General features: G+C 40.3%; 1 protein-coding gene and 1 long non-coding RNA gene across 4 annotated transcripts in view; both read right to left on the reverse strand.

Annotated features, from left to right (window-relative positions):
• The window catches only part of NRG1 (neuregulin 1), a 942,869-nt gene that overhangs the window by 391,866 nt on the left and 525,597 nt on the right, over positions 1-25,406 (reverse strand). The gene's annotated exons all lie outside the window — the stretch shown is intronic.
• LOC149996498 (uncharacterized) overlaps positions 1-25,406 on the reverse strand; it is a 129,462-nt gene that overhangs the window by 99,991 nt on the left and 4,065 nt on the right. For all 3 annotated transcript variants that reach the window (XR_016507453.1, XR_016507452.1, XR_016507454.1), the window contains exon 2: positions 23,910-23,981. This is a non-coding gene — a long non-coding RNA (uncharacterized LOC149996498). The remainder of the gene's footprint in view (positions 1-23,909; positions 23,982-25,406) is intronic.

The raw sequence follows: 25,406 nt of genomic DNA on the forward strand, positions 1-25,406 counted from the left end.
ATAAACATAGCTCCACTTTCTTTGTAGCATTGAGGTCTAACTGCTAGCTTAGTGGTTCCCTTTCACTGTCTCCCCTGCGAGAATGTATATTCCTAGAGAACAGGAATCTTATCTGCCTTTTTCGCTTTAGTGTCTAAATCAAGCCTGGCACACAATAGGAATCCAATAAATCTTTGTTGAATGAATGAATGAATGATTAGCATAGTCTTTTCCCTTGAGCACCTCGGAGTCTGGTAAATAGAACTGAAGAAGATGCTAACACAAAGTTATCTATAGCACAGAGGAGAGACACTTAGCCCAGAGTGGGGCTTAGGAAGAACAAGATGTTCCAGGTACAGGGAATAGCATGAGATAAGAGTGGAAACATGGAACTATGAGGATGTGAAGGGAAGTACAAGGTTGATAAGGACACGAGGTCAAGAATTTAAGAGGATACATGTCATAGAGTACATCAAACTGAGGAGTCTGGACCTTCTACTGAGGCTAAATAAATGGTCTAAAGGGGCCAGCACTTGAACCTGTGATTAATCATGATCATACGATTTACTTTTATTCCAATGATCCTTATCTTTACCTTGTTGTTTCATGGGTTAGGTAAGAGTCTCACCGAGTATATTCTACAAAACCAAAGTCACCAGACATCAATGAAGAAGTAATTCAATACACTTTATAATAAATTCTTAGCTTCCTTCCTTCCTTCCTTCCTTCCTTCCTTCCTTCCTTCCTTCCTTCCTTTCTTCCTTTTCTTTCCTAAAGGCACTAGGTCCATGGCAAGGTACACTGGTACATCCCAACCCTAATTTTCCTCAGAAATGAGGTGGGCATATACTCTGGCCAGAGTTTCCCTTGTATATGACATGAGGTCAACAATCAATCCCTTCAAGTGCCTTTCATGCCTGCATTGACACAGTGCTTGAAAGCAACATGATTCAACACTGTGCCTTTTCTGCACCCTCGAAAAGTTGCCAAACATTTTAGAAAAAATTGGTGTATGAATAGGATATCAGATAAAACTTTTGTTGCAACAAGTTCTTTTTTCAATGCATTCCATTCAAAACAACAAAACCCAAAAGTCAACCCGTCATATATTATCCCAAAATTATTCACAAAATGTTTGCCTTGTTTGAGGACATTAGCAACAAGCTCCTTGTGTCTTTCTTCCTCCCCCCAGCCTTCTCATTCATAAAAACAGTGATTCACACTGGTGCCCTGTGGAGAGGCAGTGGCTGCTTCTGAGGCAGCCCACCTCCCCTGCTCCTTTGGAAGAAAGCCCTACAGTGAATTGAGTTCATTCAGCAAAAATAGGGGAAAATATTTGTCTGGCCATCTCACACGCCTCTCTCTGTGCTTGTCTGGACAAAACTAGGGTGGACTTCACATTTTTTTCCCTTTTGTCAGAAATGCATATATGAAATTGCATATTTTCACAAGAGTGTCACCCAGCAGGGATTTTGGAGCCATGGGTCAGCATTATCACTGTTGGAACAAAGACACAAAGTATGCTGATCATGTGTTCCAAACTTAGCAATTGTACATTGGTTCTCTGGGAAACAAATCACCCAATAATAATTATATGTGTAAGGACTGGAAGGAGTCCACCATGCAGATGAGCTTTGAATTGTTAGAAAAGGTATTTTTTAAAAAAACAGGAGGTAGCCTACTGTGAAATTAATAACCAGAAACCTCATTTAAAATGTAGTCTAGAGACAACGGAGAGAAACTTCTCACACACTCAATGGACACTAGATGCCAAGAGGAAGAGATGTACCTTGGATCGCCTACAGAAAGAGGTTCTACATTACAGCCATGTGCCATTCAACAACAGTGTTACATCCTGAGAAATCTGACGTTAGTCAGTTTCCATGTTGTGTGAACATCATAGAGGGAACTATGCAAACCTGGATTGTATAGCCTACTACATACCTAGGCTGTGTGATATGGCCTGTTTCTCCTAGGCCACAAGCCTGTACAGCAGGTTACTGTACAAGACAACACGAGATTAAATCAAGCACAAGAGACACAGTAAACAGGTGTATGAGGCCAGTACCACTGTAATATAGCACACTGTTTTACAGAAAACGTTTTTTGTAAGTAGAAAGAGTATAGTCTAAAGTAATGATAAAAACATAGTAAATGCATGAACCAGTAACACACTAATTTATAATCATCATCAAGACTTACATACTGGATGTAATTATATGTGTTGTACTTTTATACAACTGACAGTGCAGTAGGTTTGTTTACACCAGCATCACCACAAACACGTGCAAAAGGACTTGCACTAGGGCATTACAATGGGTATCACATCAATAGGCGATAGGAATTTTTCAGCTTTATTATAATCTTATGGGACCACCAACTTATATGCAGTCCATTGTTGACCAAAATGTTGGTTCATGACTGTACTACTTCAGCAGGAAGAAGAAAGGATTCCTGCTTACCAAGTAACAGCTCAGCCAATGGGAGACTAGCATAACTCAGCCAATGAAAAGTCACTATACTTTGAACTTTCAGTTTCCTTGAATTGCACTATTTGTTTACAACAGTTTCTCCTAAGTCTGTAAAAGAGCAGTTCCTCTCCTTTGTTTCTCTGGACTTGTGCATGATTGCCATTAGATCACATGTCTCAATGTGCAATTCTTTATTTTTCCTTTATAAACTAATTTTGCTTGAGAAATATCTGGCTGTCTATTCATTTAAGGTCAACATTATACATCAGCAGTCAAGAAGGCAGCCATCAGAAATGGGAGCCAGTGAGACATGGGTGCAGGAATCAAATATGTCAAAGCTCTCTCTGGTGACTGTGATAAAGGGAGTTATCCATAGACCACGTTCGTCTAATACATTGAACCAGTGGACTGGTACATTGCAAGATACTTACTCCCCCATTCCATACATCATTCTACTCTGAGAGGACACTATGGCACAAAGAAGTTCAATTTTTTTTTTTCCTTTTATATTGTTCTTTACTGCCATGGACCATAGAATGGCTTGTATCTGAACACCTCATTTTTTAACAGCTGGGGACAAATTTTTGTCATGGAAACTACATAGGGAAAACATTAGACAAATGTGACATGCATGTAAAGAATTAAGAAGAGAAAGAAGGGTCATGCGGAAGAGCCAAGCCCACAACAATGCCTGGTGTTCTCTTTGGCTTTAGAAATGTGAAAGACCCAGAAAAGAGTGCTGAGTTGTGGGAATAATAGGTTGTCCTTGTATTTAAGGGAAAGAAGAGCCACAAAGACATAACAATGAGTAAAGCCGAAGGGATCAGAGAATGTATGAATAATCAATATCTGGCAGAGGAGAGGATGAGATAGTGTCTCAGAACATATTTTGGCGACAACAGTAAATAAATTCAGATATATGAAAGACTATAGTTAAATAATACACGGCAGCTCATATGGATGCCATAATAGGGAAAAAGGAATGACAGAAGTTTAATGAATTTTAAAAATCATTGCTGCCACAATACATTAGAGCCTTGGAAAGTAAAGGAGTCTAAATTTGCTGATGTTGATTAAAGAGGAGAGTGAGGAAATCTAAGCAGAGGCAATCAAGTTTCCAATTTCGGAATGCCCACTGGAAAAGTCTAACCCAAAGTTAAAAGCAGAAAAACAGAGAACCCTGGAGGGAAAAGGGAGTGGGTGGGCACGGGCTGCAAATGGAGCATGGTTCTCATTTTCCAGAACAGATTACAAAAGCAACCTCAGCCTGTGTTGTCAGGTTTGACCAGCTGAGCAGCGCTGATAACCTTCGTCTATCTGGGAGAAGTTCTGGGGCTGGGGAGGGTTTACAGAAAATGTGAGCAAGGCCACACAGTTGTGCTAGTCGTTTCTCATGTTCACAGATATGGTATCAAAGGAGGCATGTCAGCTGTAGACAGAGACACAGACCCCAAGAGGTAATTAACCTGTGTGAGTGCCAAGAAGGCACAAGGGTCATGCTCCTTGCTCTGCCCCCACTCCTCCTCTGCACACCTGTGTGTACATGCAAGCCCCCCTCAAAGCAACTTAACACCTATAGTAACTCAGACTGTACTTTTGAACTTACCTGCTCTGACATCCTGATTTCACAAGAAAAGATACCAAAACCCAGGGAGGGTGATGACAGGGCCATTTCACACCGTAGGAAGGGTAATTCCTAGCCCCACGTTTGTTTTCACACTTTGTAACATTGCCATTTTAATTTAAAAGCAATTGGGCTTACATCGCGCGGCCCTCCAAGACAAACACTTCGGAACCACAAAGGAAGGGTGACGCCTAAGTACATGGAAGAGGTGGGGCTGCGTGCCTTCTCTCTGCTGACTAACTTGTACATGCTGACTGTACTCATTCCAGAAACTGCCCCAGGCCCTGAATTTTCTGGTGAACCACCTTCTTCCCATTTTTAATTGACAACATTTACACTTTTGGTTTGAAGCAGCGAGTAATCCTTTGTACAGTATCCAGGTTGGTCTCAGTCTTCGGTTTTCCTCTTTAGGATAAAGAAGATCTCCTTTGGATATTATTTCCAGCAAGTGCATTCCTTTTTGCTCTGAGTTATCCATGGAGCCCCTAAGGGAAAGTCAACCATGTGTGGACAGGTTAAGATACTTTTATGGAAACCAGAAACATGATGTGGGTGGAGCAGGACTTAGTAAATGGTCCACAAAGGCACTGTGACATCTGCACCTGGGAAGTGAGAATAATGTTTTTAATGTCTCGAAAGTTGTTCCCCATTACAAACTTAGTAGGGATTAAAAGTTTAATTAAATCTAAGCCCTAAAAGAGAAAGAATGTCCTAGGAATAGAATTGATAAAACCCTAGACCACCTATCACTTGGATGCAGTTCTTCAATGAACAACACCCTCTCTCTAGGCATTTTTAATGGATTAGTTGCTCGATGGATTGATGAATATTTGGACCTTCAAAAACATTTCTCTGAAAATTATCAAAGTCACACGATTAGGATTGAGCTCACTCCTCCATTCCCTGTCATTATAAAAAAAAAAAAAAATCTTTATCCTATTTCTTACCTCAATGTTAAAGAGTCAAGACCTTCCGAGTCAGAGATTCAGAATCAAATGGAGAGGGGGAAAGCATGATAATGTATTTGCAGTCACTCTCTTTAATGAATAATGGTGCCATTTACTCAGTTCTCTGTTGTCCGTGCTCACCACAAAGCCCTGAAGCCATCGGTTTCAGTGATGCCTTCTTGGGATGCCAGTTGACATCCAGCTGGTGGCAAACTCAAGAGGGGAGTGCTGATTTAATGAACCTGCATGTTCCCTTAGGGTCCATTTGAATGCTAACAGTAGTTACATTCTTTCTCTGTGCAACAGATCATTCTATGTTCTTCATAAGGAGATTTTCCCCAGGGTTGACATAAGAAATTGGCCTGATCTTTTCGTTCACCAACTAAATGCAGAATGTGATTTGAATCATTGCCGGTGACTTCCATTGGCAACATACATTTAGAAAGGCAGACTCTCATTACTCATTATATCCATGTTTAAACAGAATCAGAAATGACATGGCAAAATAGAAACTCCCCATATTTAAAACTTGCTGAGAGGAGTTCAGGATCATACAAAATTCCACACTATCTATTCAGGTTATGCTTAAGAAAATAGCTGCCATGGGATAGAGTGAGACTTAATGATTAGATTCTTCTAAACATAAAACTCTACTACTGAGGTAGTATGCATTTGTAATCTTTTCAAATATGTCAATTGCTTATTATTTTCTGATCAGGAAGAATGCAGAGGCAATTTATAGAAAGGGGACTAAATGGTGATGGAAAAACTAGAACAGATTAAATAAAAAAGAAAAGAAAAAGAAAGAAAGGGTCACTTCGTATAATAGGTTTATCTTTTGTATAAATGGCTTGGATATAGCTCATCTTCCACCTGTGTAGATTACAATGCAGTGACTCGAAAATAACATGTACTGCTGTCTGCCCCCAAATAGCCAGTGAATTACTTTCCTCAAGAAATTTGTATCTAAGCTCTTTATGTGTCTCTGGAGTGTATAATGCTAGCTATTCAACTCTAAAGCTATAACAAAATGACTGTTTTCAGAAAACTACAACAGTTATTCCTGTTGACCGGATGACATTCTTTAATCATTAATGACAACTGCCATTCTGTCTGTACTAAAATCATGTTTAATGTTTATAGCTCATAATTTCATTTTTCATGTGTCCCGTAGGTTTCTATTTCCTCATGCTATTTACTTACTCTGTAATATAAAGTGTCTTTGGGGATGCCCATGGATAGAAAATTTACTTTAAGTTTCTGGTTATATTTTAAAGATTAACCTGTTTCCCTGAAGAAGGCCGTCACAGCAGAAAACGAAAAGCAATTCTATGTTTTTCTCTGAAGATAAAGTTTGGCTCTGCGAACTCTGAGAATCAGCTATTCCTTACTAGTAATTTCTAGTTTTTCTACTTATCACCTTGGTCATATCACCTTATTGAAAATAGTGTTCGCAGTGTTGAAAAGCCCCCAGGAGGAATCCTAGTTTGAAATCCTGCGAAACCTGTGAGCTCTAGATGAACTCTCTTGGAGAAAATGTGGGTGAGGGATATGAAATCAGATGAGGTGTGTCCTTGTGATGGATTCTAACTAGCTGGTGCTCATTTTCTCCAATTATTTACATTTTCTTCCTCATTCAAAATGATTCCTTCTGGACCTTGTTCTTCTTTCATCAGCTCACTACTGAAATGTAATTACCTCGGGGAGCTAAATATGTTTCTGTTTCCTCACATGTCTCTGCGGTATCATCATCTCCTACCCAGCAACTGTTTCACAATTCTGACTTTTTAAATGGGGTAATTTACTTTGCAATTTGCTTTCTAGAGTGGTTGTCTTTATTACCAAATTTGTTTGTGTAAAGCAGATAAAAAGTCTAATGTCTAGAGCTGATTTCTCAAATACATCTTCAGTCTTCAACATTGTCTCAAATCTATGTTCCTAGACAGAGAAAACATGGTTTTTGTTTGTTTTGTTTTCTTTGCAATTCTTAGGAAACAATAGCTCCAAGGATTATTTATTTAGAAAACATAATGGAAGAACCTTCAGGTAATCTGTTTATATGAGAAGGTAATTCACATAGAAAGAGCATACTATTCCTGAGTGATAAGCACATAATCTTTTTGATAATTTTGTTCTTTTTTAAAATTCAATTTATTTTTTATTTTTCTGCTACAATCTATATTCAATGTTATTTTGTATTAGTTTCAAATATACGGCATAGTGGTTAAACAATCATATACTTTAAAAAGGTGATGGGATTAAGAAATACACAACCTGTTAAAATGTTAAGGCTTTGGTAACTCGGGGAGATGAAAATTTGCTAATTCTCTCCATATAGTTAGAATGGTATCATCTCTGTTTATAAGAATGGTTTAGAAGATGATAGCTTTTGCTAAGTTGGTCTGAATGGCATAGGAAGGAGTTAAAATTATAAACAAACTTCCTCTGATTCTGAAGTCCATTCTGCTAGGCTTTGACTCAGTATCACCCTAACTTTAAGTTAAAAATTCTTTGCTTACTAGATTTTTCAAATTGGAGATGTCTCCCAGCTTCACTTAATGCTAAGATAATTTTAGAGAACAGCACTATGTAAATCAGCAAATGAATAATAATTGCAGAAATAACTACATGTGAAAATACCAATTAGCCAAAACATCCACTAATTAGTGTTACTTGTTTCTTTTGCTCTTTAAGATGCTGTTCAATACTTGAATGCTATTACACATGCAATGCATATTTTTAAACTTTTTCATTTAAACGATGTCCTTAGGGATTAACTAAGGGTCCTAATCATTTAAAAATAAATCATGAGTTAGTTCAGTTTCTGCATGCTGTAGACAAACCATTCTTCTAATTGCATTGCATATGATTTTGTAATGTAATTAGATGAAATGGTTGATTTTTTTATTGTAAAAATAATAATATAATGTGATTAATCCTAAATGGAGAGAATTCTAGAGGTCAACTAAGCCTTGCCCTTTCAGATATGTTTGCAGCCATAGTTTTGAATCAATAAGATTTGCATTATCTCTTTTACTATACATGCTATAAAATGAAATGTGGCTGCAACCTTGGATAGACTCTTTAGCTACGCAGAGATAGTGGCACCCAATAGGAGACCAAGACATTACTACTCAGCGTGTACCTGGCTGCACTCAACTAAATAAGATAAGCAGCCCTGGCTAACAACTTCTTCCTGAATGATGGGTCCTTCATGCTTGGAATCCCTTGGAAGGGTCCAGAGAAGCAGCCACTGAAGAGCAAGCCATCTAGTAAGTAGCTACGTATTTTCTTTGTACCCTAATTCCTTGTTGTTGTCAATTCTTGCACTGTCCTGGCTTTTTGACTTAGATATCTGATTACGTTTATTACCAGGTACCATGCCTGGCCTCTGTTCAGAATAAACTATATTGATAAATCTATTTAAATGAAACTAAAATAAAATAAATACCAATTGGGAAATCCCTTTATGATATTACTCAGACCTGAAGGAATGGCCTTTATTTACTGCCAAGCTATTTTAATAGATAACTCAGTAGATCATTCTGAGCTTGCCTTGGTTTTTCCAGGATTTTCCAGGGCAATTAGAAATCATAAATTTAAATTTTGGATAAATACAAAAATTCAGAACACAAAATTGAAATATGAAATATAATTAAAATACATTTTGAAAATATGCATAAATTAAGGATAGAAGCAAATATTTCAAAACAAATATTAAGAACAACTATTTCAAAATGTTTGCTTCTGTATGGCAGAATTTTCGGTGTTTTATTTTTTCTTTGTATATTTTCCAAGGTAATATACTAAAGATATATATCTTCTCTATTAGAAAAAAAGTGAATAGCCCAATAATGGCAACATAGAGATATCTTTGTATTAAAAAGAAGATCTGAATGTTCTTTCATTCCTTTTCCCTATTGCATCCCTTTCACAACAGAAGAATATGGAAGCACTCACATCTGTATACAGATGCACATGGTGTCAACATGCTATGCTCCTGCTTACAGACTTCCAGTGACTGCACCTCACAGCCAGAAGATTTGCACAAGATTTTTCCAGGAGCTCCTTAATGTGATGGAGCTCAATGGTGACTCTTATTTACATGTCTTGCCAGTAATAAAATTGGGAGGCTAATTTCAAGGTACAGGTACTCATGAGCAATGCAAGCTAGTTAAGGGGTTATTTTCACAAAAGAAAATAAGCAAGTCACTTCCCTGGAAGCAGAAGGAACAGAATGCCATCATGATATACGTCTTCCATCAGAACATACAAAGAACATAAATTCAAATGAATTGTATTTGGAAGATTCTGTCAGAAAGTAAAATCCTACTATCAGATGTTGGATCTTTTCAATTGTTCAATAGGAAGTTATAGCAATAAAAGAGACTTATTCTCAACCCCCTGCAATTAGAGCAAGTCGGAGAAATCAGTGTAAGGATGCGTCCTCCAGACCCCACTGTCACCCATGCCAAAGCATGTTCATGGTGCCAGCATTCCCAATTTCCTAGATGGGTTATGATGGAGCAAAATTCAGATCCTTTTAAAAAAGTTTCCCTTCATTGTGTCATTTTATCCTGGACATTTTAGCATGTTTAAGAAAGAAATCATGCATAATTTAAAGAAATTTCACAAATAATTTAAAGCTTTTTCACATTGTAACCCTCTTTGCTGAAAATTTTGTCTTCAATTAGGAACTACGGAATCCCTAAATAATAACATTGGATAGTATTTTTCGCTACCAAGATCAAAGTAAAGTAACATTTTGAATGGTTTCAATACAACGGGGAATTAAAATGATGCTTACCCATAACAGCAAAGAGAGAATTGTACATAATCCATTACTCTCAGAATTGTTAAAGAGTTGTTTTTCATAAGTAGGTTTTTGTTTTGGAATGTGAATATTTTTAGTGTTTGAGATGTGTTTTGAGGCATTTATGACTTCAAACATAAATAGATCTTCAGTTCCCATTGACATTTTGGAAATGAGCACAGGCTCAGGAAAAAAAATCCATGCAATGCCATTTATTGTCAGAGAACATAGCAGCTATGAGAAGAATGAAGACTAAGGATCCACAAAGAAATGGAAATCATTCTTAAGTGGTGCAAGTTTACCTAGAGCCTCTGCTGACAATAATTGGATTTGGTTGGATAGAGCTGGGAGTAAAGTGAGCAGATGTTAGGTGATGGAGCAGAACTTGCTCTTTTCAGATTAAACAGCCAATTATGAGTGGATAATGATGTGTGCAACTGGTAGTCACTGGAAATGTCTCCAATTCAGACCAAGTAATAAGACTAAGATGCTAATATATTTCATTCTACACAGGGTTGAAATTTAGGTGTTTAAAAAAAACCTCTATAAAACAGCAATGAATAAGGTGTGTGTTGATAAGTTTTTAGGACTTTTGGAAATAATTTCATGAAAAGGTGTTTTTCCTGGTATAACTTATGACTAGCCTCTAATTTTCTAATTAATTATGACTGACAGCTGTTTTCAATCTGACTACCATGACCAGCCAGGACACATTTTTTTAAACCTTAATTATTAGTTTAGACTATTCATACAATTGACTAAAATCAAACAATGATGATGTCAAAGTCTTAAACATGTCTTAACTTTTAATTTTTCATAAAATCACTGTCTGTACTAGTATCCTGTGTAGTACCACTGTAACAAATTACCACAAACTCAGTGGCTTAAAACAACAAAATAAATTCTCTGACTTTTCTGAAGGGCAGAAATCTGAAATTGAGGTGCTGGCAGAGCAATGCTTCTTTATTCTGGAGGCCCTGGGGGAGAATCTGTTCTTTGTCTCTGCCAGTTTCTGGTGGCACCTGGCATTCCTTGACTTATGGCCACACTGTCCCTTTCTGCTGTGTTCACATTGCCTTGTCCTCTGTGTGTCTGCCTCAAAAATCTCCCTCTCTCTCATGTAAAGACACATGTGATTGCATTAGAGTCCACCTGAGTAATCCGGGACAAGTGCCTCCTCTCAAGACATGGAACTTCATCACATCTTTACCATATAAGGCGACACTCACAGGTTCCAGGGATTTGACACAAATTCCAGCCAACAGCCACACACAGGAGTGAGGCACCCTAGAACATCCAGTGCCCAGTGACCTGCCATTGACTAGGGATGGGAGACACTGTCCCAGATCAGCCCTGCCTGGCCCAGATCAGCAGAACCACCCAGCCGACCTCGAGGCTGGGAAGCGATAACAAATGCTCATTATTTCACATCACTGCATTTGGGGATGGGGATGGTGTGTTATGCAGTAATATCTAACTGATGAAACTCAACAAACCAATCAAGAGGCCATAACTAATGAGAGGCACCTTATTTTACCCACGTGCACCCTACTACGCATGGCATGCCGAAGAATTTCCAAAAATGACTGATGGCCTGACATGGAATCTGAGAGAAGCAAGTAGCAGTGGCCTTTTTACGGTAACAGTCCGTGGGTCCCGTAGGGGCGGTGCTGAGAGGAGTGTGATGGGCTCCTAGTAAGGACTTGCGCTCTGAAAGAACTTACGGCTCAGCGGAGAGCTCTCCTGCATATGTCTGCAGTCAATTAGCTTGCCTTTTGTTCACTTCATTGAACATAAAGAGCAGTCAGTGTCTGTTCAGAAGCCACACACCATGTTTCCTCCTGCCCACAGCCATAGCAATAAACCAGACAGCTTTCTGGTTCACTGTAAAAACTCTCTTTATAGGAAGACAACATGGTAAACAGTAAAAACACCACCTATAGGCCCACAGAACTCATCATGAAGTCTCAAGTACACACATGAAATAAGAAGCAGCAGCCTCTATCCCAATAGACATGAAGCTAAAAATAATGTTCCAATTGCCCAGCCTCAGCCAGCCCTAGAGATAATGTGCTTTCTGATGTTGCCCAGTGTAGTGCAGGAGTAAAAGCACTGGATTTGAAGTAAAGAAAAGAAATCTTGTCCTACCATCAATAGTTGCATAACCTTGACCAAGACCCCTGGACACTTGGACTACCAGATAACTGCCATGGATCCTTCTAGTCCTGCCATTTCATGTCCTAGTCTTGCTCCCTGAGCTTTGTAGTTTATCACTGCAAGTGACTGGACAGAATTCATCTTGATATAGTGGAAAGATCTTTGCACTAAGAGGATTTAGTCCTCCCTCTTCCACCAGTGTATCAGGTGACCTTGAACAAATTCCACCTCTTGGCACCCTCATATGCCCATCTGTAAAACAGGTGTTTCATTTGGGCAAAATGATCTCTAAGATCCTTTCCAGATCAGAATACCTGATTTCAAAAGGCTCCAAGGTTCTACATTTTATAATTGATTTCTAGACAGAGAGTCTGACCAAGACTCCGGCAAGAGAGACTGAGGAGTATTCAGGCAGCCATTTCATAGCGCCAGCAGCAACTCACACCGAGGTTGGAGTCAGTAGCTCTGATATCTGACAAGGAGGACTAGTGGGCTCTTATTTGTGGAAGTGCTTCCGGTGTCAAGGAAAAGGTCATCCATCACCAAAACTGCATGTTTTATGAATCATGCCAGTTGAGCCCCAGCTATGCTGGGAAGCTCAGCATCTACCCTGGACATGAAGCAGCCCAAGAGGTGCCCCAGAATTAGTAATGCCTCTGTGTCAAATTGAAACTCTCAAGCCCAAGGTCCTTCACACAGCCTTTGTCACACAGGGACAGAGTAGAACAATTTTGGAGACCTCCGTGCCACCAAAAAGATAAAACACAGCAACTATTTTCCTGCCTCTAAGAATATAGAAAACTGTGACAGATGTCTTTCTAAGCATGGACTTGGGGAACCCCTGGTAGCAGTGTCACCAACAAGGCCTGACTGGGTTCACTTGAGCTCAGAGTATTTTCTTAAAAGTATTGGAAAGTGAGGTGACTGGAAAGCCAACACCTGACAAGGCGCTAATATAACAAGGGCATGACTATATCTGCAGGGCCAGGCTCTGGAGAAAAAAGGCCTTGAGCACTGCAGCAGCATCCATGGCTTGGTGAGGCTGAAGAGACCCCAAGCAAGGTACCCGCCCTCCTGCCTCTCATTCCTCATTGGAAGCAATTAGAGAAAATTAGTCCTCTGCAAAAGGAAGCCGACTGCATGCTCTGCCAGCAGGAACCATTGCAGGATGGAAAGCATGTCCCATAGGCATGCTGAACCACTTATTGAAGCGGGCGGCAAATCTGGCCTCATGAAGAGTGCGTACACCCCTCCTGTTGGCTCTCAGCCAGTCAACTCGTTTAGTCTGGATCTGAGAGGGAAACATGTTCTTCATATTTGGAGTGGAAGGTCCTGAGTAACTAAGTAAATGGCTTCTTTTGAAATTCCGAGAGAGAGAAAAAGAGAAAGTCGTGGCGATAGGGGTCAGGGGGACACAGGCACTGTGCCGCCAAGACCGAGGCCATGGTTCTGCACTGCGCAAGTTGTACTCTGTCCACCGGGGGCACATGTGCACCATGCTACTGATACTGAGTCCACTTGATGTCCCATCTCCAGCTTCTCAAGACTAAAAATTCCTACAGCCCGATTCCCAAACTATCAAGTTAAAAGTTATGTCATCTAATTCATAGTCCACCAGTCTGTGAGAGTAGTGTAAGATTTCAGAAAGGGAAGTTGTGTTCCTTAACTTCTGTCTTAAATTCTGTCTTGGCCCTGGCTAGCGTGGCTCAATAGATTGAGTGTCGGGCTGCAAACCGAAGGGTCACTGGTTCGATTCCCAGTCAGGGCACATGTCTGGTTGCAGGCCTAGTCCCCAGTTGGGGGCGTGCAAGAGGCAACCACACATTGATGTTTCTCTCCCTCTCTTTCTCCCTCTCTTCCCCTCTCTCTAAAATAAATAAATAAAAATCTTTAAAAAATACTTTCTTAAAAAATATATTCTGTCTCAAAGCCTCAGAACATCCTTGAGCCAATTCTCATTTACATAAGCTTCTTTCACTGCATACCTAAAACGGATGAATTAAACGCTGCTTGGTCAGGTTTATATGTACTCGTCTTGAACCCGTTTTTTGTTGTTTTTTCGTTTTGATAAATGTACATAACAAAATTTACCATCCTAACCAGTTGTAGGTGTGCAGTTGAGTGGCATTAGGTATATTAGCATTGTTTTGCAACCATTATCACTATCTATCCTCAGGTCTTTCTCATCATTCCACACTGAATTTTAATTTACAGTAAACAATAACTCCCTGACTCCCTCACCCCAGCCTCTGGAAACCATCATTCTACTTTCTCTTTGAATGTGACTATTCTAAATATTTCATATAACTGGAATCACACTATATCTGCCTTTTTGTTTCTGGCTTAGTTCACTTAGCATAATGTTTTTGTGTTGATTAAAAATTTGAAGTAACAAAGCCTCTAAGTTGATAAGCCATCCCATGTAGTAATTCTCACTTATTTCTGTCTAGTTTTTTTCTTTTTCTCTTTTTCTTAATCCTCACCTGAGGATATGTTTATTGACTGGAAAGAGAGAGGAAGGGAGTAATGGAGAGAGAGGCGGGGGGAGAGGGTGAGAGAGAGAGAGAAAGCAAGAAACATCTATGTGAGAGAGAAAAACATCAATCAGTTGCCTCCCATATGCACCCTGACTGGGGATTGAACCTGCAACCTAGGTATGTGCTCTGACCAGGGATCAAATGCACAACTTTTTGATACACAGGATGATGGTCCAACCACCTGAGCCATCTGGCCAGAGCTCTATCTAGTTTCTTGAATTTTCATTTCAAAAGTCTCATTTGACCAGTGCTTCCTTTTGAACAGCCAGAGTCCTATGGATTTGGACAAGCTCCTTCATGAAGTGTGCATATGCCCTGCCAAAGGAAGTGTCAGGAAGAATTTAGATAACCACTTGGTGGGGATATTGCAAAAGTCTGAATTAGATGAACTTCAAACTCTCATTCTGCTGTAAAACCTTGTGACTTTTACGTACAAATGCTTCGGTTTGTTCATTCAGTTATTTACACAGGAATTTGTCAGCATTTACTGAGCGCCTGTTGCATGTAAATGATGAGCATTGACACAACATGGTGACTGACGATACGGAGTTGGCTCCCAACATTTCTGGTGGAGTCAGGAGCTGGGGCACTGCACTGACAGTCTTGCTTTTGCTGTTGGTTAGCTGCCACTGGCTTGTAGAGTCAGTTACCTACATGCCTGACTAGAGACTTGCTTCTGGTGGAGGGTTTCTTAGTTGTGCCACTCAATGTATCAGTCAGAAAAACATAACAGACTCAAATAACAGATCTGGGTACCAAAAGTACCTGCTGGAAACTGATGTTACCTAGAATATAATCTAGATATACCAAGGACTTCTGGAATTCGAGTAAGAGTGCCAAATGATTCCTCTGTCACTTACTAACCCTGTGATCTTGAGCAAATCACTTCAACTTGCTAAGCCTCAGTTTCTTCATCAATAAAATGGGAATAATGAATACTCATGCCACAGGACTCTTGTAGGAATGAAATTAGTTAGGACACAAAATGTGACTTGCACAGGCTTGACACATAGAAGACGTCAAGAAAGTGTCTCTTATGTGGTCTTCCTCAGAGCCCCCCATCCTCACAATACAAATGGAGGTCTGCAATAGGCCACCCCTGTACCCAAAGCACCAGAACAAAGCTGGGCCACCTCTGGGCTTCTTCAGGATTGCCAGTTGGGGATAAGGAGAATCTACTTTAGAAAGGGCATTATGTTAGCTTGAGGGAGAGAATTGCCACTTTGTTCATTGGCATAATAAATCTTGAAATTATAAAAACAGGTTAAATCCAAAGAAAACACAGTCTCAAATGAGTCAGGAATAACATGTGAATATTTCTCTGGCTGGAGTTCATAACAGAGCCCAGATCGGAACTTATGATATGAGTCCCAGGACGGTTGACAGCGGTGGGTGGCTGAGGGGCATGCCTATCCAAGGAGGAATTTATATGTTCCCAGGAAGCAGGATGGGGTTAGGTGATCCACAGGGAGCAGTCATTGCCTGGGCAGAATGGAATCTCCCCAGAGTGATGAGTACCTCGGAAGCCAATGGCAGGGACACCGACTGATTGTTCCATGGAAGGTAAAGGAGTGGTTCTGAGTGGTCTGTGGCGATGTGTCTACACCTGGGACTCTTCCTGACCACAGGCTATGGGAAGACACACTTGTAGTATGCAGAGTGGCAAGCACAGCCAGGCCTTCTGAGGATGGTGAGATGACTGTCTTAGACACCCAAGAATGGAAATTACTCCCCTCATCAGAAACAATGGCCTCATGACCATGCCCAGAACAAGTACAGATTTTCAAAGAGAGTGGGAGTGGGAGCCTTAATTCAGGTTCCTAATTTTAGTTGCTTCAGGTGAAGCCTGAGTTGGGTTTTAAACACATGAACAATTGCTTATTCTTTCCTTTTTTTTGTTTCCTTGAATAGTTGGGTTTTTGCAGTTTCTTCCTAAATATTTCTATCTGTGACTAACTTATTCTGTTACTCTTACCAACAATTTAGTAGTCACGTTGTTATTTCTGAGCCATTCTTTGTATTAGAGCATTTGCTTCCCTTATCGCTACAATGGAGCAGGTTCATGAATTCATTATTCTCAATTATTTAATGCAATATGTTGATCCAAGCCCTCTGAGAAGCAGACTCTAAAATGGGATTTTATTAGGGGAAATGTCTTGAGAGAAAATTGCGAGGAAGCAGAAAAAGGCTGGAAGAGCCTCTTTCAGACTGAGATGCTAATCACCTCAGTAAAGGACCCACAAGTGTCTAGATTATTGTGCTGCATAAGCAAGGTTTGAGGGAACCCCAGGGCCAAAGGTGCCCTCAGGGGAATCCTCTGTCCCACAGAAAGGAGCTGGCTTTAGGACCCCTGCCACATGCAATTATTGGCTGGCTCAATGCAAATGCTGTGATGGACTTCAGAGCACAGTCAACAGGGTCTTTGGTTGATTACACTTCCTATAGTTGGAGGTTTTATGGTTACTAGAGAGGCAAGAGTACCAAGTTTCTCAAACATTTTGGACTGAATAATTCTATGTCTTGGGGGCTGTCCTGTGCATGTAGGATGATGAGTACACCCCTGGCCCCTACCCACTAGATACCAGTAACACCCTCCCAAATCCTGACAATCAAAAATGTCTCACAAATTGTCAAATGTCCCTTGGGGCAAGGGAAATCACTTGTAGTTGAGAAACATAAGACCAGGGAAATTTCAAGACATTTAGGAAGGTTTCTCAGTAAACTTATAATATCAGAGGGAAGAGAAAAATGTAAATGTTTTGAACTAGATATGATTATTAAGAAAAATAACTCAGGGAATTCAAAGTGAACAAGACTATCCCACTACAGCAATATTCCACTAAAAGGATATTAATTTCTATTCCAAGGGAAGTTTCCTGTACTAAGGTGAATGTACAGTCAAATGTCTGACCCCAAATTTAAGAACACAAGAATAAAGTTTAAAAATTTAAATAGGCACTCTTTTTAGCTTAATGTGTCATATTATAATGGAAGCAGAAGTCATGCTTATTTTGGAGGTGGATAAAAATACCTCCAAAGAGTGCACGCATCACCGAGGCAGAATATAATGATTTCACATTTAATTCAATAGTAATACGTATGTCAGTAATGGAAATTAAATTCAGGAATGAGACAGATGAGGTTCCCGGAATCAAGCATCTCAGACTTGATTTTCATGAAATCATCAAAGAGCCTTTGACTTGCAGGATTCTGCAAAGCCCCAGGTTAACACCCCTGTGTGTGTTTCAGCTGGCCGGCAGAGCTGATCACACATTCCCTTGAAGTGGCTCTGGGTGTGGCTCTTGCACCTGAGGGTTACATCTCACCCAGACGACTCCCATTGCCTCTGAGCAGGCCTCCTCCTGCCTCTGTGCTTCATTTTCCACTGAGCAGCCCAAGGGGCTCCATCACACCGAGTCAGATCCCACAACCTTTTTACGCACAAGACTCCAAGGCTTCCCGTTTCCTCAGAGTAAAGGTAGAATCCTTACTGTGGCCAAGAAGCCCCCAAATTCCTGCTACTCCAAGTGTGGCGTGGGGACCAGCACTGACAAGGGCATCACCAGGGAGCATTTTAGGAATGCAGACTCTGGAACCACCCCAGACCTGCTGAATCGGGGTCTGCGTTTTCACTAGGTCCTCTGGGGATCTGTGCACACACAGAAGTTGGAGAAGCTCCGTTCTCCTGCCTTGACCTGTGGTCACTTCTTGCACCTTTCCTCCCTCTACTCTTCCTTGCTCATGCTTCTGGGCTCTTGTAGAAACTCATCCTGCCAACCATATTCCAGTCCCAGGCTTTTGCTTTTCCACATACTCTTTCACTTCCTTCAGTGCCTGTCCTAATGCCACCTCTCTGGATCCTGGAGAGGCTGCTTTGACCTCTGTTGCTAAAGCCTTTCTGAGCTCCCAGCCCTGCCCAGCCCAGGTCACTCCCATCCACGGAACCCCTGCCTTCTTTTAATTCAGAGCACCACCCCCACTTGCCAGTTTACATGTTGGTATATATCCTCATTGTCTGTCTCCAGGCCCATGGTGGCAGGGACTTGGCATGTATTTCGCTGATGGCTGAATCCCCAGGTCCTGGAACAGTTCCTGCCACAAAGCAGGTGGTTAGGAAATTGTTGCTGACAGAGTAGGTAAGTGAATTGTGCAGTATCCTGGACCTACTCCCTGGAAAGAAGGGAGACACTATGTGAACACGGAGGCTGGGGTCCTGCCGGTCACTGACACCAGCCTGGCTGCCTTGGACAACATTTACAGCAGTGATGCTCTCTTCAAAGGTACCCAGAAATGAATTGGGACCGAAGGCAAGTGTCTGATTGCAGGGCAGACTCTTTCTCAGCAAGGATGAGCCCAGATCAAGATGAGCTACAGGAACAGAGCCTGAAACCACCCCTCCCCCCTCCCCCACCCCCAGCACACAACAAGACAAGCTGTGCGTTGCATTTAGATGTTTCTTTTGAAAGGGAAAATGGTCAATGTTTCCAAAATGCAAGGGCTTTCTTGGTTTTGGTGTTTTGTTTTGTTTTGTTTTTTACCCCCAGAGAGAGACTAATCTTTATTACTTCTAAAAAGCAACCTGTTTATACATTTGCTGGAGGATTTGTCTGGAAAAAAACTAATAGAGGAGAGCTTCATCCGACACATATGGAGCAGATGGGCATGTGTTGTTTGGCTGCCTGGGGATGTTTAAACTGCGGTTCAGATGGGGAAGATGGTAAAACGGTCTCGGGACTCAGGCGGCTGGAAGACTCTGGGTGCAATGTGAGCGAAGGAGCAGAGTGGAATGTAGCCGCCCATGTCCTTAACAACCGTTCACGCTCTCACCCTGCCGAAGCTAAGCTGAAATGTTAACGGGGCAAAGGACACGAAGGCTCAGGGACAGACTGAGAGCAAAGGACTGGAGAACAATTCGTGTATGAACATTTTGCTCAAATCTGTTGCTAGGTCTCCTGAAGGCAAGTAGCCCGGGAAACCACTGAAGCGAAGAAAACCTCCCCTTACGTACTCACCACACTCACCCTAAACTCTCCGTTGAAATGAAAACTTTTGACGCAAAGCGTGGGTGTGTGGAGGAGGACGCAGCTCTGAGGCGGAGTGGGGTAGGGACGCGGGGCTGTGAAAGATTTGGAGCAAGGAGAAAGGAACTGGATGGAGCGAAGCGCTGGGTGTAGAGTCGGCAAGGCGCTCTTGAACTCCATACCTGCTTCAGTTACTGAAGCACAGGAGGATTATCAAGTGACCCATTGTCCTCATCTTTATTCAGGTTTCCTGCTTGGGATCTATTCCCTCCCCCCGCCCCACGTTTTTATTTTTATTTTTTTAGCCATATAAATAAATTGTAAGCATTTGGTGTTCAATTATAAGGGATATTTGTGTGTGTGTGTGTGGGGGGATACAAAGACATTAATCCCCTCCATTTCAGAGAAGCGATGCTTAATTTTCCCACAGAGCTATCAGTGAGGACTGGGCAGTGTTCTGTGGAGAGCAGATGACTTTGGATGTAAACCATGGATTACCTTTCACACGCTAGAAAAACGCCAGTGTAAACAAGCTTATTACCCAGCAAATCCAACATAATTCGGTAACTCTGAAAAACATCAGTCTTTAAAGTTTCTTTTTTTCCCATTTCAGGTTCCCAAACTATAAAAAGCAGTGTTCTTATAATTACCCTTTCTTTTCTTTTTTCTTTCTTTCTTTCTTTCTTTTTTTTTTTTTTTAGGAGTAAACTGTAATGATTAGGAGTTTAAAATAAATTTACATTACATCTCAAGATACTGTTTTAAAACGATGACTCCAATGACTCAAAGGTACCACCTGATTCTTCAGTCTCTCAAACCTTGCTTTAATTAACTACCAACCAAACAAAAGCAACTGTTCTTTGCAATCATACAACACTACTCTTCATTTTCGGTCCCAAATGCAGCCCCCAGCCCCCAAATCTGCCTTTTGCTTTTTCAAAAAATATTAAATAACTTTTCTGGTAACAGCAGGTAAGAATAAACAAGTCATGGTGGTTTACAAGTAAAGTAGGCGGTACCTTTATGTCTCTCTCTGGAAGATATCCTGCATTTGTATTCTCTAAAAATTGTTTCTGTGCCAGAAAAAATAACTGCAAGTATTCCAAAAGATGGGAGGGGGATGGGAATCTCATAGCATTTCTAAATTGCTTCCAAAAACTTTAAATGATGAGTTTTTAGACTAGAAATGACAGAAGGAAAAACAAACCTAAATCTGCCCCACAACCACAAAGCACACATGCAACTCATAGTAAAGGATGTGCGTATGAATATATGAGGGTGGAATTCAGCCACAACCAGGCTGATAACATGCTTAATCAAAGGGTTCATCATTCTGCCTCTACAGATTTTCTCTTCTGACTTTGGCAAATTTATGGAGCAATGAACACAAATTCAGCCAACTAATTCTGGACTCTATCAACAGGTTCATTATTTTGTCAATCAAAATGCAACTCTCTGGCCCTCTGAACTTTATGAAATATGCTTCCTTGCAGTTGAAAGTGTGCTTATCAACCATTTTTTCCCATCAAATAATTTGATAAAAATCCCAATAAGTGTTTCTAGTTTGGATGAAGGAAACACTGGTTTATTTTTACTGGGAACCACTAATATTTTGGTGCAGATCTCTAAGATAACAGTATCATCCTTTGACACACAGTCCGAAGGGTATACTGACAATTTGATCAATAATGCATGATCCCCTGGGACACAGAGGCAGGGTGAGTTCCAGGTGAGTTTATGGGGTAGGAGTCTGCCTTCAGGAAACTCTCATCGCTCCTTCTCTGAGCCGCTTGCCTCCAGCAGCCCAGCACCTGTCTCGTGTCCACTACAAGCTTCTGAACTAAGGGTCCTCTCAGCTGTTCCCTTGTACCCACCTGACATGGAAAATACCTGTCATTCACCACTTCCTCAGGGTCCTGCCTTCTGAGATTGGCCAAGGTAACTGATCCTAACAAGATATTACCAGCCAGTATTTAGTTTATAGATCCTTGTTTTAGGAAAATTAAAGTTTAATAGTAGAAACTTGAAAACACAAAGCTCTACAATGAATGAATGAATGAGTGAATGAATGATTGAAGTTTAGTCACTAAGGAAGGCTGACGGGCACATAACAAAAGTCCTTTCTTCTCAGCTCTTTACACAATGCCATTGCCTGGACTGCCTCTGTGACCAATTAGTTTTCTGGAAGGAGGCCAAGCTGTGTGCACAGATCCTGTTCTGTGGATGCAAGCAAGGTCTTGTCTCATACACCTAGAACTTGGGTTGGTCTCAGGAAATGCCTCTGACCCCAGGAGCATGAATGTAGACCACGGCACACATAAAGGGGCTTGCGCTGGCCAATTCCCAAAGCCAGATTGGCTCTGAGTTCTCAGCAGCTGGCCCAAGGGTTAAGTCGCTTCGAAGATCCACAGTGTCGATGTGTTTGCACCTGAGCAACACACCACGGGCCTGGGGATTTGCAGACTGTACCACAGATCCCCACCAGTGTGAAATACCAACAAATTAAGGGCCATTTGTCCACATTTGAGCAAAAGAATGAAAGACTTGCAATGAACAAAAATTCCATTGATAGAAGTTTTTACATGAGCGCAAAAGGAGTGCTTCCTTATAATAAAGAATGTATCTCATTTTGTGGTTTTTGAGTTGTAGCTAGAGCCCAGTCTCTTCTGTATCTGCCTCTCATCTATGAATCTGTTTATCATTGGGTCATGCCCTCAGTTCTCATACTTTCATTTCTTAAATCATGCTTAATTAATTTATTGTTAATCATGTTTAAAAACGGTTGATAAAGCTACTCTTAACCAGACAGGGTTTGATGTAAAACTGAAATCTCTTCTTTCTTCTTAGCTCTATTTTTCTGACTAAATTTTGAGAAGAATATTTCAGCCTATGGCAAATATTTTCACACTGTTTCTGGAAACTTCTCTGACTTAGGAATGCCTAGGGCTATGGCAGGGAAAGAAAGGAAAAGAGAAAAAGTGGGATTCTAAGCAGACAGAGAAAGAGGAAAGGTTTAGGAAAAAGAAGCCCCCAAATATATTTCACCTATTTTACACTTTGCCACAACTGGTCTTGCTCTCAAATACAAAGACCCGCAATTGGCTTTCATTTATGAGCACCAAAGGAAGGATAGAATGAAGAGAGAGAGAGAGAGAGAAAAAAAAAATAAAAACAGTATTGAGGAGAAATAGAATATCTTTGACATGAAACTAGATCAGGTTGGTAAATGTTTTAACAACTGGATCACAAATTTTTTCAAAGAAAAGCAAAAGAGAAAAAATGCATTCGTTGCTTGATTTCTAGAATTTTCCAATTTTTGTGGTGTAATTATTCCCAACATGACCAATTTGCAGCTACCAACAGGATGTCACTGAATATGCATTAGGAAGAGAAACATAATTGGCTTCATGAGGCAGTAGAAGTCAGCTCTAGCCTACTGCTGAAGACCAAAGTGAACTTGGACTTTGGTGACGAAGTTGTTAAGCCCAAAGAAATATTAGAGGGCATTTCAAGGTGACATGTTGAAACATCACTCTGTGCAATTATTAAAATATGTGTTCAAACAATGCCTACTTTTTGAAGACGAAATTTTGTACTTCCCTACTTTTGTCACACAAGTATTTGTGTGAATTTGTATTATCCTCTGGTATGGTTATGTCTCAATTTCAAAGAACTTATTTATTTTTTAATTTCACTTTAAGTGAAAGAAAACCTGGGATAGAAGATTGAGAAGTTGCAAATTAAATATAAACTAGGAACCCATGTGATGCTCCTGTACTTCACATAATCCACGATGACACAGCATCTCTGCTCAGAGCCTAAGACGGCCCTTCCTATTGGCTTAGACAATGTTTTCTTTATTTCTGATCCTTCACAACTCTACACTACACACTATTAATAGATAAATTTAATAAAATGTCTTATTACCTTAAATTCACTGAGCATACAAAGCATATCAGTTAGCATTCCTATTTACATACAATCTTGTCTTTATTTCACTGTGATGCCTCCCCAGTATATTAAAATGTTTGAAATCACAGTGGCATTTAACATAATGATGGATTTTTTGTTTAATACGAGTATTCATAAAATATTTCCAGATTGTTATGTGTGTATATGCATGTATGAAAAACAGATGTTATATTTCTTGATAAGCCCCAAATGTTAATAATTTGTGTGAGATAGAGGAACAAGCACTCCAGATATAAATTACACTATAATCACTTTTGATTCACATGCTACTGAAACAACAGTCATTATGTTGCTCCTCATGCAAAAAAAATCATTCTGTTCTTAAAAACTTCATTATGAATAAGAGATATAATAAGAGGAACTCAACAAATAGTTGTTTTCTGCTTACTGGCTTGAATTAATGAGTCAATGAATTATCATATTTTTTGCTCCATAAGATGCATCTGACCATAAGACGCACCTAGGTTTAGAGGAGGAAAACAAGAAAAAAAAAGAACTGAACCAAATGGTGTACTAAAATATTTAATAAAATACAACAGAATAATATTTCAACCATGTAAAGTGAACAGCAGTCAACAACAGTATTAAGAACCATCATCACTGCCATTAATAAATGAGGAAAGACTTTAAGGTTCAAGTACTCTCCTAGTTTTCTGGGAACCCCAGGAACTCATCATCGCTAGTGTCAGAATTTATGAAGCTCAGGTGCTCACAATCACTGATATCACTTTCTTTGCTATCTTCATACTGACCAGACACCCTGAGATTCAGCAGTAAAGTGGGACATTTAAGTGTCCCCAGGGGTTTTGAGTGGGCCCACCGCTTCCTCTTCTAACAGCTGTCGTCACCACTGACAGGTCAGGTAATACACATCACGGTTTGTGACTCAATATTTGCTCCATAAGATGCACAGACATTTACCCCCCACTTTTTTTGGGAAAAAAATGTGTGTTATGGAGCAAAAACTATGGTACTTGATGTCTTGATAGGAAATTTCCTTCTTGTACTTCCCATTGGCATGGCAAACTATGGATGGCATTATGGTTCAACAAAGTGAACAATTTTGCTTTTAGTACTCGAGTTACACTTCAAACACTTAGGCTGGCTTTACCCAGAGAGCTCCTCTCCCTTCCCAAGGGACCTGGCCATAGACATTCCAGTAGCAGAGTCCTCAATCCCACCAGGTTCTGGCTCTAGGAGCTATAGGGCAAGCACCGGGAAGCTTAGAGAAGCCACTATGCCATCCTTGTGCACTGTGGACCCAGAAGGTCTATGCTGCAGTGAGACAGCAGATCAAAGTATCATCTCTGGGAAAAGAGCCACCAAGAGGCAGTACCAACAGGATGTCACAAAGACTGTTCCTGTTTCTCAGGTGTTCACACACATTTTAGAAACAGTACATGGAGCCTTGATCTATAGTTGCTAAAATTGCATAACTATTCCATCACTAGAACAGAGACGATTATATTTTTTGATATTTACAAGGAGACAAAAAAGTATTTGATAAAGGATTTAAAAGATAGTATCTATGATGCTATGCTAATAATAGGTGTATTTAATAAATACATGGGAAAGGAAAGAACAAGAGGGGAAAGAGGAAGGAAAACAGGGAGGAAGGAAAGAAAGCATACATTAAGATGTAAAATTTTTTAAGTCTCTCAAATAAGATGGATAATGAATGGGGTTCTGGGAGCTAAGTCAGTCCACGTCTTGTAGACTGTTTCATTCTCTCCCTTATTTGGGACTAGATTGTCATGCTTTGATGGTCTTCAGATTCTATAGGTATACTCTTTTTAAAAAAACAAATTATTGAGCTAAAGCACTATTGTTTTTGTACTCCTTAGATAGTACTTAATCTTAATGATTCTTACTAATTTTTACCTAC

This window comes from Furipterus horrens, unplaced genomic scaffold (genome assembly GCF_987537825.1).
Source record: "Furipterus horrens unplaced genomic scaffold, mFurHor1.1.pri manual_scaffold_12, whole genome shotgun sequence".
NCBI classification, from domain to species: domain Eukaryota; kingdom Metazoa; phylum Chordata; class Mammalia; order Chiroptera; family Furipteridae; genus Furipterus; species Furipterus horrens.